The 18040-nt window shown below is 36.4% G+C and overlaps 1 protein-coding gene across 3 annotated transcripts in view; it reads right to left on the reverse strand.

The window, feature by feature from the left end:
- PDE11A (phosphodiesterase 11A) overlaps window positions 1-18040 on the reverse strand; it is a 378310-nt gene that overhangs the window by 324956 nt on the left and 35314 nt on the right. Inside the window, exon 1 of one of the 3 annotated variants that reach the window (XM_040475482.1) lies at window positions 2616-2692. The exons of the other annotated variants lie outside the window; for them this stretch is intronic. The gene's annotated coding sequence lies outside the window, so the exon portion shown is untranslated. Of the gene's footprint in view, window positions 1-2615; window positions 2693-18040 lie in introns of those variants that run through there. 3 annotated transcript variants of the gene reach the window in all.

Below are 18040 nucleotides of genomic sequence, written 5' to 3' on the forward strand. Positions count from 1 at the left end.
GGAAGGAAGGAAGGAAGGAAGGAAGGAAGGAAGGAAGGAAGGAAGGAGGGAGGAGAGAGAGAGAGAGAGAGAAAGAGAAAAGAGACTGGCTCCTGAAAAGGTAACAGGGACTAAAAATGTTCCAAGGAAGATGATAAACTAGATCCAGGCTCAATGCTTCAAGCAAGGGCCTGAGTGAAATGAAGCTTCTCCCAATGACCTCAATATTCTTTCTTAAAAGAGGCTTAAAATACAAAAAAGCCCTGCTGTCTACCACCATCTAGAGCTATGAATTTCACCTGCCTAAGAGCCAAGGGAGACTAGCTGTGGACAGGGTGATAGCCTCAAGACCAAACATTGTTAGCTTTCTGATGAGGTCTGTGTTATCTTCAGTATCACAAGGACAGAGCCTTTAAAATCCATAATAAGGCCTGGTTCTGGTCTGGGACTCATGTAGGCTAACCTAAACCCTTAGGAAAGAAAGAGCCCTGAAGGAGAGAGGGAAATCAAAACCCAAACAAAATCAAATCACCTGCTCAAAATGAGCCTGCAACCAAACTTTCAGAAAAACACTAAATTTGTATTAATTTTTTTTTTAATTCACCAAGATTACGACCCAGCAATGGCACTACTAGGTATTTATCTAAAGGATACAAAAAAGCTGATTTGAAGGTGCACATGCACCCCAGTGTTTATAGCAATACTATCAACAACAGCCAAACTATGAAAAGAGCCCAAATGAATTAAGAATGAATAAAGAAGATGTTGTATATATATACAAGGGAATATAACTCAGTGAATGAAAAGAATGAAATCTTGCAATCTGTAACAACTTGGATGGAACTAGAGTGTATTATGCTAAGTGAAATACATCAGTCAGAGAAAGACAAATATATGATTTTACTCATATATGAAATTTAAGAAACACAACAGATGAAACATAGGGGAAGTGAAGGGAAAATAATATAAAAACAGATAGGGAGGAAAAACCATAAGAAACCCTTAAATACACAGAACAAACTGAGGGTTGCTTAGAGGGGTAGTGGGTGGGGGGATGGGCTAAATGGGTGGTGGGCATTTGTTGGGATGAGCCCTGGGTGTTGTATGTAAGTGATGAATCACTGAAACCAACACTACACTTGAATTTAAATAAATAAACTTAAAAATAAATAAATAAATTAATTAATTAATTAAAATAAAAAATTCACCAAGGACCCATTCCGTGTCAAGCTGTGAGCTAGGAGATACAGCAGGAAGCAAAAGAGGCACCATCCCTGCCTTCACAGAACTTGTAACGTAATGTAATGCAGGTGAGGCAGATGACATTTAAATGTATCACCATATACTGTAGTAAGTAATACTAGGAAAAGAGCAGAATGCCATGAGAAAGACTTAACAGGAGGGACCTATTTCTATGGGGATCAAGAAAGGTCTACCTGAAACCAGGACAAGTAACCTGTGGCTTGCATCAGGAGTAAGAGTTAGCCAGTCAAAGAAAACTGGGAAGAACTTAACAGGAAGCTAGAACCAGGCATGTGAAAAGTCCTGACGCAGGAAAATGCTTAGTAAGTTCCCCAAACTCCAAGGTCAGTGTGGCAAAAGCACAGGGAGCCCCAAAGAGAAAGGAGGAGGAAGGCAGGGGTCAGATGGTGCCAAGTCTTACAGGCTTGGAAAGAAGTTATTACATTAACCCTAAACGCAGTGGAATATGATTGAAGATCTTGAAGCAGAAGGATATGACTCATTATCCAGCACTTAGCATTCACTGAAATCATCTTATTAGTTTACTTGTTTTCCGTCCAGTAGTACATAAGATCTAAGACAGCAGACATTTGGACTCTCCTATTGACTGCTTCATACTGGCATATTGTAGGTGATCCATAATTGTTTTTTTGAGTGATCAGATTATTTTTTTAAGATTCCTAAATAAATAAATAAATAAATAAATAAATAAATAAATAAATAAAAGATTGTAATGCAACTATGTAAAACAGAAAAGTTAGAAAGGCCCTAAGGGCCCATATTTTACTCCTTGGCATATGTTTAGAGATACTTTTGCACAAGTACAGAAGAGAGATATACAAATGTAGACTATCGGATCAATTATGAAAAAAAAAATTAAAAACCATTTCAATATCAGTCAATAGAAAAATAAACAAATTATGATCTCTTGTTCTGATAACATACTGTACAACAATTTTAATGAATAAACTAAAGCTACTTGTATTAACATAAACAAATATCAAAAACGTTAAGTAAAACAAATAACCTATAATCTGATATCATCTATACAATACTACTAATATTTAAAAACAATACTAGGGGGCGCCTGGGCGGCGCAGTCGGTTAGGCGTCCAACTTCAGCCAGGTCACGATCTCGCGGTCCTTGAGTTCGAGCCCCGCGTCGGGCTCTGGGCTGATGGCTCAGAGCCTGGAGCCTGTTTCCGATTCTGTCTCCCCCTCTCTCTCTCTGTCCCTCCCCCGTTCATGCTCTGTCTCTCTCTGTCCCAAAAATAAATAAACGTTGAAAAAAAAAATTTAAAAACAATACTAAACACTATGTATGAATCCAAATACGTATCAAAAGTATAAAGCATAATGGGAATAATAAACTCTAAATTTATGTAAGTGGTTACCTCTGGGGAGGAAGGGAAGAAATGGCATCAGGGAGAGGTATGGAGGAAGCTTCAACTCTACCAATAGGTTTCTTTCTTTAAAAAAAACAAACAAAACTGTGAAGCAAAATAGTACAATGTTAAAATTTTATAAACCTTAAGGGCATATTTACATCTAAATGTTTGAAGTATTTTATAATAAAAAGTTTAAAACCCTTTTTTTAAAAAATTTGGGGCGCCTGGGTGGCGCAGTCGGTTAAGCGTCCGGCTTCAGCCAGGTCACGATCTCGCGCTCCGTGAGTTCGAGCCCCACGTCGGGCTCTGGGCTGACGGCTCGGAGCCTGGAGCCTGTTTCTGATTCTGTGTCTCCCTCTCTCTCTGCCCCTCCCCCGTTCATGCTCTGTCTCTGTCCCAAAAATAAATAAACGTTGAAAAAAAAATTAAAAAAAAAAATTAATAACTTTGTGCAAGATGATACAGGATTGGAATATGATAAACCAATTAGGAAATTTCAATGATTGAGGCAAGGTAAGAGGACGGTCTGGGTTGACAGAAAGGCAATGAAGGTAAGACAGATATGCTGGAAGTTGAATCTACAGTACTTCCTGATGGATTGGTTGAGGATGGGGGACTAGAGAAAGAAGAGTATGGGTGGCTCAGTCAGTTAAGCGTCTGACTCTTGATTTCGGCTCAGGTCATGATCTCACAATTCATGAGTTCGAGCTCCACATCTGGTTCTGCACTGACAGCATGGAGTCCGCTTGGGATTCTCTCCCTCTCTGCCCTTCTCCTGCTATCTCTCTCCCAAAATAAATAATTAAACATTAAAAAATTATTAAGAGTATATCTCAGGCTTTAATTTGAGAATCTATGTCACTCATATGTGGAATTTAAGAAATGAAACAGGGGTGACTGGGAAGCTCAGTCAGTTAAGCATCCAACTCTTGACTTTGGCTTAGGTCATGATCTCATAGTTTGTGAGATTGAATCCCACTTTAAGAACAGCACAGAGCCTACTTGGAATTCTCTCTCCCTCTCGCTCTGCCCTTCTCTCACTCTCTCTCTCTCTCTATCAAAATAAATAAATAAACTTAAAAAAGTATTTAAAAATAAAGAAATGAAACAAATGAACATTGGGGGAAAAAAGAGAGAGGAAAACCATAAAAGAGCCTCTTAACTATAGAGAACTGAGGGTTGTTGGAGGGGGACATGGGCAGGGGATGGGCTAGATGGCTGGTGGGTATTAAGGAGGCACTTGTTGGCACAAAAACAGACACTCAGATCAATGGAACAGAATAGAGAATCCAGAAATGGACCCACAAACATATGGCCAATAATCTTTGACAAAGCAGGAAAGAATATCCAATGGAATAAAGAGTGTCTCTTCAGCAAGTGGTGCTGGGAAAACTGGACAACAACATGCAGAAGAATGAACCTGGACCACTTTCTTCCACCATACACAAAAATACTCAAAATGGATGAAAGACCTCAATGTAAGACAGGAACCCATCAAAGTCCTTGAGAAGAAAGCAGGCAAAAACCTCTTTGACCTTGGCCGCAGCAACTTCTTACTCAACACACCTCCAGAGGAAAGGGAAACAAAAACAAAAATGAACTATTGGGACCTCATCAAAATAAAAAGCTTCTGCACAGAGAAGGAAACAATCAGCAAAACTAAAAGGCAGCCGACAGAATGGGAGAAGATATTTGCAAACAACAAATCAGATAAAGGGTTACTATCCAAAATCTATAAAGAACTGAGCAAACTCAACACCCAAAAACTAAATCATCCAGTGAAGAAATGGGCAAAAGACATGAATAGACACTTCTCCAAAGAAGACATCCAGATGGCCAACCGACACATGAAAAAATGCTCAACTTCACTCATCATCAGGGAAATACAAATCAAAACCACAATGAGATACCCCCTCACACCTGTCAGAATGGCTAACATTAACAACTCAGGCGACAACAGATGTTGGCGAGGATGCGGAGAAAGAGGATCTCTTTTGCATTGTTGGTAGGAATGCAAGCTGGTGCAGCCACTCTGGAAAACAGTATGGAGGTTCCTCAAAAAACTAAAAATAGAACTACCCTACAACCCAGCTATAAACAATAGCTAAAGCATGGAAAGAGCCCAAACGTCCATCAATGGACAAATGGATAAAGAAGATGTGGTATATATATATATGTATATATGTGTGTATATGTATGTGTACATATATATGTATATATATGTGTGTATATATGTATATATGTGTGTATATATATATACATATGTGTGTATACACACACACACACACACACACAATGGAGTATTACTCAGCAATCAAAAAGAATGAAATCTTGCCATTTGCAACTACATGGATGGAACTAGAGGGAATTATGCTAAGCAAAATTAGTCAGAGAAAGAAAAATCATATGACTTCACTCATATGAGGACTTTAAGAGACAAAACAGATGAACATAAGGGAAGGGAAGCAAAAATAATATAAAAACAGGGAGGGGGACAAAACATAAGAGACTCTTAAATATGGAGAACAGGGGGTTACTGGAGGGGTTGTTGGAGGAGGAATGGGCTAAATGGGTAAGGGGCATTAAGGAATCCACTCGTGAAATCATTGTTGCACTATATGCTAATTTGGGTGTAAATTAAAAAAAAAAAGAAAATAATTTGGACTGTGAATTTTGCAAAAAACTTTTTCAATAAATACCAAGGTAAAAATGTTAAAAAAAAAAAAAGGTGGCACTTGTGATGACCACTGGGTATTATTATATGTTAAGTGATGAATTGCTAAATTCTACTCCTCAAACTAATACTACATTACATGGTAACTACAATGTAAATACAAAAATTGAAAAAATAATTTGAGAAACTGTGGATGGAAGTGCCATTTACTGAAATGGAAGAGATTCAGATGAAGGTGAAAGTCTGCGAATAAAGAAAGTCAAGAAGATTAATAAATGAGGTTTTCAAGCTTCCACCTTAAATAGAATCAATTCATATTAGGCATTGGTATTTCTTAAATGCTCATAGGTGATTCTCATATGACAACAACTGTCCTAAATGATGAAGAGATTAGTCAGTAGTGAGATCCATAAAATTCATTGATAGGGAGAGCCTTAAGATGGGAAGGAATAGGGAGAGTGACACATATTCTAGTGGTTACATATCAGTGGGGTGGACCCTGTTTGATTGGACTTGAAAATCCACTCTGGAGTAGACATGGCCCATCTGCTCTTATTTTTGTGGTAGTTTGCATTTCTTCACCAAAGTCCAACCCCTAAGACTGAGGGGTGTTTATTATCAAACTATCCAAAGCCACATGAGAACAATAGACAAAGGGATGCTTCAGCATGACCTGGGGCACAAAAGTATTATAAACCCTCCCACTATCTCTGCAACTCTCTGCACTCATCTGATAAACTTATAACTCGAGGAGAAAAAATACTTATGTTCATACATGTGGTAAATGTTAATTTTCCAATGTAAAAGCTTCGAAGAAAGATTTATTTCATTAAGTTTTAGTGTTTTTTTAAAATAATTCATCTTAAAATATGCTTTGTCCAAGTCTTCATTACAGTACTTATGGGATAATTCTCACAAACTAACTCAAAAACTTGATATAATCCATGTAATGGGAGGTCAGAAGAGCTGATATAATGGCACACTTTCCTAATGTACACTAAACTCTAGATTAATTATCCAATTTTAAAAAAATGAAGAAAGTTGAGCTTAAAACTGAGGTATAAGTTAATTATAGGAGATGAAGAAAACTATGGAAATACTTATATAAAGAAACATCTTACTCTGCTATTTTACAGGAAGAAAAGTTTAAGAACAGAAGAGAGCAAAAAATAAATTTCACTTGCCAAGCAATGATCACAAATAAGTGTAGTAGTAGGAAAAACATAGGTCACTGTGGAACGCATAGCTGGAGGCCACATCCAATGTAAGGTCAGAAAAATATCCCAAAGAAAGTGAAATGTTTAAGCTGACACCCAAAGGATCAATGTCTCAGGAAGAGAAAATTGTATCCAAAACCCAAAGGCAGTAGAAAGCTGGAAAGTTTGAGTAACTGAAAGAAGTTGAAGATAGCTCTCAAGGGAAGAGACGGGACAGGAAAGACCAGTTGGAGGTTAACGAAGGGGTGCCTAATGACCAAGTTTAGAATTATAAATTTATCGCAGGAAGGGGAGAGCACTAGAAGGTTTTAAGGTGGGTGGAAGTAAGGGTGCCTGGGTGGCTCAGTGGTTTAAGCATCTAACTTCGGCTCAGGTCATGATCTCACGGCTGGTGAGTTCAAGCCTCACGTCTCAAGCCCCACATCTCAAGCCCTACATCGGGCTAGGTGCTGATGGCTGGGAGCCTGAAGCCTGCTTCAGATTCTGTATCTCCCTCTCTCTCTCTGATCCTCCCGTGATCACACTCCATCTCTCTCTCTCAAAAATAAATAAATATTTAAAAAGATTTTTTTAAAAAGAAGGTGGGTGGAAGTAATCTAAATGATTCTTCACTTTAGAAATACCACCCTGGCTTACATGTAAAAAAAAAAAAAAATGGATTGAAAACAAGAGATCAAGGTGAGAGATAAACCATCTCTGGACTGAGATGGTGGTTAGTGATGGTGAGGGTGATGGGAATGGACTGAGTTAAAAGATATTGAGGAAGTAGAATCAACAGGACTAACTGATTAATTTGATGACAGGTTGTTAAAACTAGAGGAGTAAAAAATGACTCCATATATCGGATCCAGATATCTGGGTGAGTGGTGGAGTGATTCATGGAGTGAGAAACATAGGGAGGGAGGGATTCGGAAGTGGGAATATGAGTTCCCCTGTATACATTCTGTATACATTTTGAGGTTTAGTTGACTATGGGCCACCCACATGGTGGTATCGCCTCCAAAGAAGTGTGAGAGATATAATTATATATATATATATATATATATATATATATATATATATATATACAGAAAAAGTACTTGGCATGGAAAATAGAGACTTTTTAGGTAAGAATGAGAAACTCTGATCAATTACTTTTAACCTGAAGTCTTCAGAAGTTCATCACACTCACTAGAAAATCTTCACAGAAGTCTAAGGAAGGAGGAAACAGAACCAATAAGAGAAACATTGGGTCTATTTGTCACTGAAAATGGCAACTTGAATAGGAAACTAACAAATGCCTCTAGGTCTATAATGAAATATCACATGGAGAATGATGTCCAATTTTTACTCATCTCCCTTAGGACAAAAGAACAAGAAATGTTCTACAACAGGAGATATTTCTAATAAATTAAAGTAAGGGCTTCTTTAATAAGGCTGTTAAAATCTGGAATGAGTTTCTTACGATTGTGGTAGACTTTTCTCGCTTCAAGTATTTTTATGTCATAATATTTTTTCTATTTCAAATATTTGAAGTATAAATGCTCTTATAAAAAGAAACACAGGGATCTCCTCAGTGCCTTTTTGTGCAGACTTATTTTTTGCATGTGGCAGTCAGCTATGATTTTTAATATTTAAAGAGACAAAATCTTAAGGTCAAAAGCAATTTTTACATTTTAGCAATGGAAGTGAACTGTGCTCGCTACATAGAGAACAGTAATTTGATACATTTCTAACTCGGGATCCTTACAGTTGGAGCCTATTCTGCAAAGTTCCTCAGTTGAATATGATGCCACATAGCACACCCAGAAAATGCGTCCTACCTACAAGACCCACTAAGGCTGTAGAAGGAATGAACTTCTGTATTCTGAGTTTTCAGGTCCTTGAGAAAAGAGCTATGCTATGTTCACTGCACTCAAGAATCCCAGCCAGTCCCAAAGACACCTAATTTAGAGACCCATAAGGAGCCTCAAAGGAAAAGGGAGTCCATCCCTTCCTTAAATTTTCTCAGAGAAGTCACTCAAGGCTCTTCAAGGCAGGACCCAGAGCTAAGAATATTCAGGTCTTAGATTCATGACAAGGATGGGTTACATAAGATCTCTTTTATCCTCTCTGTATTTAAGGCTTCTCTCCCCAAAACTTCATAATAAAATTTTCCAGGGCTCACAATTAATTCAAGAACTGGTCTTGACCACCATTTAACCTATAAAGGTGATTGTTTTAACCACAATCTCAATCCTACCTTAGGTTCTTCATAGCCAAAATGATCAAACTCTCCACATGATGGTAATCTTGTTTTCATAACATACATATGAGGAAACATGTAAATGCAAAAAGCCCCTATTAATTCCATGAAATGTTTAATAAAATTTTATCTGACTTATTGTGTACATAAATTATAGAGAAAAGGTGATACAAGATGTGTGTATATATGGCATTTCTTTCTTCTACAGACACTATTATGTATTCATAGGAATAGAACATTGCTAACATTGGAATCACTTGGGAGCTTTAGGGCTGATGCCCTAACCCCACTCTGACCAATGAAATCATATGGGTGAGAGAAATCATATGGCTGGACAGAAGATATGACTTTGTAAGTCAGGGTTAAGAACCACTAAATTAGATGTCCTTTAATAGATCCAAGGCCTCCAGGGGTCTGAGGGGAATATACTGTAACCCTCAGCATATTAGATTTATTAGAGTTTTCAGGACAAGTATATTTGTTAGTTTTTGTTCTGTTTTGTTTTGTTTTGTTATGTTTTCCATACACTTTCTCCAGCACCCTACTATCTCACTTTTGCAAAGTTAAGTCCCGCAATTCATCTACATCTTTTAAAAATGCCTTATGGAGTTACAATGTAGAGAAGCTAATGGAGATACAAAGTATAAAAGGAAAAACCCATAGAAACTCAAACTGATAGACTGCCATAACTGTCTGAGGCTTTAAAAAATTGCTTTTATTGGTACATCGGTTAGTAACACTCATTTAATTCTAATCCATAAAAGCATCTTCTTACATTTGTGACATCATCAACATCACTTATTTTCCAGAAAATTCTTTAAAGGCTAAGCTCTTGAAAATTTTGATTTGTCTCTAAAGATTTCAAATGTACTATTCTGCTTTTCTCCATACCAAGAACGATAATTGTTCTGAATTGATGCAAGGCTTGAGATTATATTGCATAAAAACAAAGCCATGGTAACTGAGAGCTAATGCTTTGGCCCTAATTCAATGCTTGCTAAGAAAAGTACAAAATTTTCACTGTAGTTCTTAATATGTATTCACAGAATGTCATTACTCTACAGTAAACAACAATCTTGTCTCTGAATTCTTTCACAAAAAGTCTCTTAGAGTTTTGAATAATACAAAATATTACAAAAAATATGTATGTTTTTGAGGTTTTATTCTTTTATGGACCTTAAGTGGTATGGTGGGTAGTGAAGCAGTTTGTAAATTCATACAGGTCAGCTCTCTTTGGGAAATGTTTAATGGGCACACTTTCATTTGAATTGTCCAAACTTAATTAGTAGTTAACAGATGCCATAAAGAATTTAATATGAGGTTTCAAAACCACTGTTATTATCATTTGAATTACTATTATTCAATGTCATTGTTATTACCAAGTTGCTTGGGAGGTTATCCATTTTAAAGTTTATTTATTTATTTTTTAGTAATCTCTACACCCAACGTGGGGCTCGAACTCATGACCCTGAGACCAAAAGTCACATGCTCTTCCAGCTGACTCAGCCAGGTGCCCAGGAGGTTATCCACTTTAGTGGATAAACTAAACTTGGTTTGCTGGTGTTATTTTTTTGTTCTTCCCTTCTTAGTTGGCACTTTTCTTTGGCCCTTATTGTAGTCATCATGGCTATTTTTGCTTATCTTTCTTACAATAAATACAAATATATCTCAAGACAAATGACACAGGAAAATGGAAGAGCTACAGCACAGTTGAAACCAAAACTACAGGTAATGTGGTACGAAAGAAAACGATGAATTCTTAAACTTCTTTAATATCCCTATTACAAATATATTGTGAATGTGCAGATACATTGTAAGTGGAATTAAAATGCAACTCCATGGTCTATAAGCTTTATTGTGTGTAATTAAAATGTCTGAGAAAAGACCAGTACATGAAGAGCAAGCTATGGAAAGAGTGGTTTAGCCAGGGACACCTTCCTTCCTATCACAGAGTGGACATCTAAGAACTGCAGTGAATCAGGGAGGCGAGGCTATAAGGTAGAACCAGGAGGGTCAAGAAGTCTGTAAATATGAAGAAGGGATGGTCAGCATAGAGTTGTGGTTCAGACACCACACAGGAACCAGGAATACAGGGAAAGCCAAGGTCAAGACGGTGAGGTATGAAAATCCAGGTCTGGGTCAGGAGTACAAATGTAACAGTGATACAGTAGGAGACTTGGTTTCACCATTTGTTGAAAACGAACAAAGACTACTTCCAACAGAAACCCTCCTGCACTCTTCAAGCCGTGGCCAATTGAGACAGCCTGAAAAGTGGCCCCAGAATGTAACTCATTTGTTAGCAGCTATATCAGTCAGGTCCCAACCTTTCCCATATTTATAGCAAATACTGTAATCTCTAGTAGCATAGCAAATATATATTAATTGCATATTTTATTTAAGTTTTATCATTAATATGTGGAAATTACTGTTTCTGTTTGACAAAAGTTTAATGTTAAAAAGTAATTTTAAAATTTGCTTTAAAAAGTTCTAAAAATTTTTAAACATTTTAAAACACATTTTAAAATGAATGTTTTTTAAAATATTTAAATCATTCTTTCTTGTGAGAACATGATGATAAAAATACAGTGACTACCTGATATTAAAATATATCTCAAAGCTATCATAATTAAAATAGTAAGATAGTGTTCTAAAAACAGAAAATTTAGGAAAGAGAATAGAAAATGTGTATATGTGTGTGTGAATAAATGCATTTAGTTAATAAGAGTAGCATTTCAAATCAATTGGAAAATCAATTGGAAAAGTATACGCTATTCAATTAGTTAAATGTTTTGAAAAAATTAAATTCTTAAGTCATAAGTCAAAATTAATTTCTGAATAAGAAGTTAAATATACTCATCTTCTGGTGAATTGCAAAAGTAGGACAGATTTACTCAAATCCATCCAAAACACATTTCTTATGTTAATGTGAAATTCTAGGAGAAAAAAATTGAGTATTAATTATCCTAGTTAATATTATGAGAATGCACATATTCTACATATTATCAAGTGAATCTTTTTTTAAATATTTATTTATTTTTGAGAGAGAGAGACAGAGTGTAAGCAGGGGAGGGGCAGAGAGAGAAGGAGACACAGGACCGAAGCAGGCTCCACGCTCTGAGCTGTCAGCACAGAGCCTGACACAGGACCCGAACACACGAACTGTGAGATCATAACCTGAGCCAAAGTCGGACGCTAAACCAACTGAGCCTCAAGTGAATCTTAAGTTTGCACTCAGAAAAGTCAATGGCCTTATGTTCAGATATCAGCCTTTTCCCCCAAACCGTTAACCAAAGGAGGCAATAAAAGTAAGATCAATTCCCTCAAAAATAAATAAAACATTTTTAAAAATTAAAAAAAAAGGGGGGGTCGGCCCTGGGTGGCTCAGTTGGTTAAGCATCCGACTTCGGCTCAGGTCATGGTCTCGCAGTTTGTGAGTTTGAGCCCTGTGTCAAGCTCTGTGCTGACAGCTCAGAGCCTGGTCGGATTCTGTGTCTCCCTCTCTCTCTGCCCCTCCCCTGCTCATCCTCTGTCTCTCTCTGTCTCAACAATAAATAAAATTTTAAAAGAAAATTTTTTTAAAAAAAGTAAGATCAATTCAATTGCTTTCATTTATTCTATTTCAGTTATAATTCTTATCAAAGGGCAAATTGTCAAAAGCTTTCAGTCAGAATGAACAATGACATGACAAAAAAAAACTAAATCATCATTTACTTCACTTGAAAATCATATTAAAACATTTATATTATTTAAAAATTTAAATATCAAAAATAAAATAATAAAAGAGTAGAAGAAATATAACTGAACATTTGTCTGATCTCAGAAAGAGAAAATCTTCCAATGCATAAGTACAAAAGAAGGAAGCACAAAAGAAAAGATGGATAATTTGATTAATATAAATTTTAAATTTCAGTACCTGAAAAATAATACAAACAGAATTAAAAGTAAAATAAAGTTGGAAAAATATTTTTAAACGTAGATGGTTGACAAAGTGTTAAATTCTTCACACACAGAATTCTGGCAAATCAATGAGAAAAAAAGCAATAGGTAGGAATAAGAAATTAACAGAAGAAAAATTCTTGATGGGCTATAAATATGTGAAAACTGTCAAATTACAACAACAGTTATAATTTTTTCTATAAAATTGGCAAAGATTAAAAATTTAAGATGTCGAAATACAAGGTACTTTACTGAAAGTTTTTATGAAAAGTCTACTTTTATCATTGCTGGTGAGAATACAAAGTAGTGTAATATACATGGGGGACAATTTGGAAATAAATAACAAAAACCTTTACAATGTTCATACTTTTCAATAGAGTAATTTCATTTCTAGAAATTTATGATAAGGAAAAATTAAAAAGTATCTAAATATTCAATAAGAACTTTATTATATTAAGGTGCATCCACGCTACCACTAAAAAAGTGTTATAGATTATTATTACACATGAGTGCTTTTATTACGACATGAGAAAACAGCATGAAGAAAAAAAGTTTATAAAAGCAGTACTACTTAGCAGTTACCTCGGGGTGATGGGATTACCATCAAGGACAGCACTATAGCTTCAAAAGTGCCTTCCAAAAAGATAGAAATCATCATACTAACTGATTGCTAGTAAAATAGATAGGCAAGATACACCAAATGACAGCTATCAAAATGGAAAGGGGTCAAGTCTCATAAATAATATAAATATGTGAAAAATAGTATAGCAGTCTTCACTTTTAGCAAGTTATAGTACTAGTCTACCTCGTGCCGTTATTTTTTTAAGCCATTATCATCCTCCCTATAAAATCTGTAACCATAAAAATTCAGCCCAATTGAACTGCTACACAGAATGCCAAAGGGATTTGATATTTTCTGAAAATCCCAGAGAACTAAGAACAAAAGAATCACCAAGATATTGTAGTTGGGCAATGTTCTGATATAGATGGAGTCTTCAACTCTTTTAGACTCTGACCATCTCCATATTTATTTGTTAAACACTGCAACATCTTTGTGGCACAGGATATATAAAATATAATATATATTATATATAGTACATATAATGCTGAAATTATATGTTATATATATATATAATTTACATATATAATATATATTATATATATAATGCTGAAAACATCTTGATTTTCCAAAAGGATAAATATTAGAAACCAAAAAATTATTAGCCTGATATTGGTTCACAAAACAAAATTCTCAAACTATTAAACTAGTAGATGTTAAGTTTGAAAGAAAATTATAAGAATAAATCTTCCACCCACAGGAGTGTGTTCAACTTTGAAAGTCCAGATTAGAAAAGATCAGGCATCATCCACTGGGAAGAGGATTTAGAAGCAGCATGTCACTATTTCCCAATGACTTCCAGGTGGATCTCAGGGGCTGGTTGGTTCCATATACATTCCATTCCTTCTGTAAGCCACCGTGCCCCTGAAACCCTTTTTTCCCATCCCTAGGCCAGGCTCTCTATTTCGCTGGTGCTCATCGTAGCTTGGCTACAAATAAACAGCATTGCTGAGAGTACTTGGACCCCCTCCAGAAGTTCTATGGCCTTGTGCTCCACAAAACAGTGGGGCATGAATCTCCAGCCCTCCAATATGAGACAAAGAGCCACGTATTAAGCTGAAGTTGTCAATATGTGCTTAGGTCTTTCAGGGGTCTGTCTCCATCAGCACAAATCATTCATAGTCTGAATAGACATGGTCGTGGGCTCAGCACTCAGGGTATCTTTTCCTGGATAAAGCACCAACATGCTTTCTAAGAAATGCTTATAAGAAGGAGCCTTCTAGACAGACACACTGGATTTTTGGCAGTCTTGTCTAAGCTATTCCACCTTGGATAGGGTTAGTTAGCCCCTCCAGAAACTGGTGTTCTGCCTTGTTCCAGATATCTCCTTGGCCAGCTGGCAGAACACTGCAATGGCCTTTTTACAAACTAGATCAAGCCCCTGGCAGAGTCAGGCATTTACACTACTCATCATATTTTTAAGGCCTGGGTTTGGCCAGGTTAAAAGATTGGACATAATCAGTTAGCAATCACTCTCATAGAAGCAATAGGGTCAGGAACCATTCTATAACTCTCAACTCACTTCTGTGATGCCTTAATAAAACAAGCAATCAATTTAACCAACTATAGTTCTTTGCTGGTTTAGGATACACATAGAGTGGAACAACAGAAGCAGAAACTACAAAAACCCTGGGTTGCTCAAATCTATAAGACTCCCACATGCTCCTTTGGACAGAGCAATAATAAACTTCTGATATTAATGGAAAGTCCAACTTTAAAGCTTCATAGTGTCCCAGTCCCTCTGTTGACTTAAAAAGAAAGAATATCTTGTAAGCATGTTCCCCCACCAAAACTCAGCCACCAACATGTTCATATACAAGCACAACTGATACATCTGGCTACACACTACATCCAACCACAGGACACGTCATACTATTGGTGAAGTTGACATCAAGCATTCAGGAAAACTGACAAAAAGCTAGGTCATCAAGCCAATCGATTTGAAATCACCAAGTCTAATCCCTGGTATCATGCAGAACATATCACTTAACCACAATGCACTTTAGTTAGAAAAAATAACATAGAGAAACAAAATATTTGAAAATTTAAAATACATTTCTGAACAACTTATCAACCAAAAAAAATCAAAATGGAGGGGCGCCTGGGTGGCTCAGTCGGTTAAGCATCCGACGTCTGACAGTTGGTGAGTTCAAGCCCCGCATCAGGCTCCCTGCTGTCAGTTCAGAGCCTGGAGCCTGCTTCAGATTGTGTCTCCTTCTCTCTCCACCCCTTCCCCACTCGTGCTCTGTCTCTCTCTCTCTCTCAAAAAAAATTGAATAAATGTAAAAAAAAAATTATAAAAAATATCAAAATGGATATTATAAACTTTTTATAAAATATTTAAATAACAATATAATGATATAAACATTATGTACCAAACCTGTAGGACACAGTTATAGAGGTTCCTAAAGTTTTAGTCTTAAACGTTCACATTAGAAAAGAATGAAAAGTTCAACTTAATGAAGAGAATGTCCCAACACAAGGAATTAGAAAAAAAGAACAGCAAACTAAACTCAAGAAAATGAGAGAAAATAATAAAAATAAGAGAAGTGAATGAAAAAGAAAATAAACATCTAATGAAGAGAAGTCAACAAAGGTCAAAAAAAGGAATAAAATATACAAATGTAGAGAAAATAATCAAGGGGGGGAAGAGAAAGGCATTAAAATTTTTTAAATCAGGAATAAAAAACAGGTGAAGCTACAGTTGCTATAGAGATTAAACAAATAAAATGTTATAAACAACTTTATGCCTACAAATTTGAAAACTTAGATGAAATAAACAAATAAGGTTAATAAAAACCATCTCTTTAAAAAAAGAGAGAACATACAGAAGTGCTAATGCATAGGGGCACATGTACCCCAATGTTTACAGCAGCACTTTCAACAATAACCAAATTATGGAAAGAGACTAAATGTCCATCAACTGATGAATGGGTAAAGATGTGGTTAATATATAGAATATATATTTATGTGGTTTATATATAGAATACTACTTGACAATGAGAAAGAATGAAATCATGTCATTTGCAACAACGTGGATGGAACTTGAAGGTATTATGCTAAGTGAAATAAGTCAGTCAGAGAAGGACAGATATCATATGTTTTCACTCATATGTAGATCTTGAGAAACTTAACAGAAGACCATGGGGGAAGGGAAGGGGGAAAAATAGTTACAAACAGAGAGGGAGGGAGGCAAACCACAAGAGACTCTTAAATACAGAGAACAAACTGAAGGTGGATGGGAGGATGGGGAGGGAGGAAATGGGTGATGGGCATTGAGGGTGAGGGCACTTAGGATGAGCACTGCGTCACTGGGTGTTGTATATACGCCAATTTGACAATAAATTACATTAATAAGAGAAAGAAAGAAAGAAAGAAAGAAAGAGAGAAAGAAAGAACACAAAGAGTCTTATAAGCTTTAAAGAAATTGAATCAGTAGTTTAAAATAGTCCCATTATCAGGAAACCATCAAAACCCTAGAGGAGAAAGCAGGAAAAAACCTCTCTGACCTCAGCAGTAGCAATTTCTTACTGGACACATCCCCAAAGGCAAGGGAATTAAAAGCAAAAATGAACTACTGGGACCTTATGAAGATAAAAAGCTTCTGCACTGCAAAGGAAACAACCACCAAAACTAAAAGGCAACCGACGGAATGGGAAAAGATATTTGCAAATGACATATCGGACAAAGGGCTAGTATCCAAAATCTATAAAGAACTCACCAAACTTGACACCCCAAAAAACAAATAATCCAGTGAAGAAATGGGCAGAAACATGAATAGACACTTCTCTAAAGAAGACATCCAGATGGCAAACAGGTACATGAAAAGATGCTCAACATCACTCCTCGTCAGGGAAATACAAATCAGAACCACACTCAGATATCACCTCATGCCAGTCAGAGTGGCTAAAATGAACAAATCAGGAGACTACAGATGCTGGAGAGGATGTGGAGAAACGGGAACCCTCTTGCACTGTTGGTGGGAATGCAAACTGGTGCAGCCGCTCTGGGAAACAGTGTGAAGGTTCCTCAAAAAATTAAAAATAGATCTACCCTATGACCCAGAAATAGCACAGCTAGGAATTTGCCCAAGGGATACAGGAGTGCTGAATGAAATATGGCCTTTTGTAGCAACGTGGATGGAACTGGAGAGTGTTATGCTAAGTGAAATAAGTCATACAGAGAAAGACAGATACCACATGTTTTCACTCTTATGTGGTTCCTGAGAAACTTAACAGAAGACCATGGGGGAGGGGATGGAAAAAAAACAGTTAAGAGAGGGAGGGAGCCAAACCACAAGAGACTCTTAAAAACTGAGAATAAACTGAGGGTTGATGGGGGGCAGGAGGGAGGGGAAAGTGGGTGATGGGCACTGAGGAGGGCACCTGTTGGGATGAGACTGGGTATTGTATGGAAACCAATTTGACAATAAATTTCATATAAACAAACAAACAAACAAACAAACAAAATAGTCCCATTAAGTGCATGCCACAGCACACACAGAAAGATAGATGGATGAATTTCTAGAAAATTCTACCATTCAAGTATTAAGCAATTCTAATCTTACAAAAACTATTCCATACAAGGGAAAAGATTCATTTGTACCTTTCTAAATCTGACAGGGGTATTATTAGAAATGAAAAATATATCCCAATCTTACTTAATGAGTGAATATAGATACAAAAACCCTGAAAATAAACATTTTTATAAAACGAATCACAGTGTATATAAATAGGATAACTTATTAAGACTAAGTTGGTA

The sequence above is a fragment of the Herpailurus yagouaroundi genome, unplaced genomic scaffold (genome assembly GCF_014898765.1).
Source record: "Herpailurus yagouaroundi ecotype Mexico unplaced genomic scaffold, PumYag 140, whole genome shotgun sequence".
NCBI classification, from domain to species: Eukaryota; Metazoa; Chordata; class Mammalia; order Carnivora; family Felidae; genus Herpailurus; species Herpailurus yagouaroundi.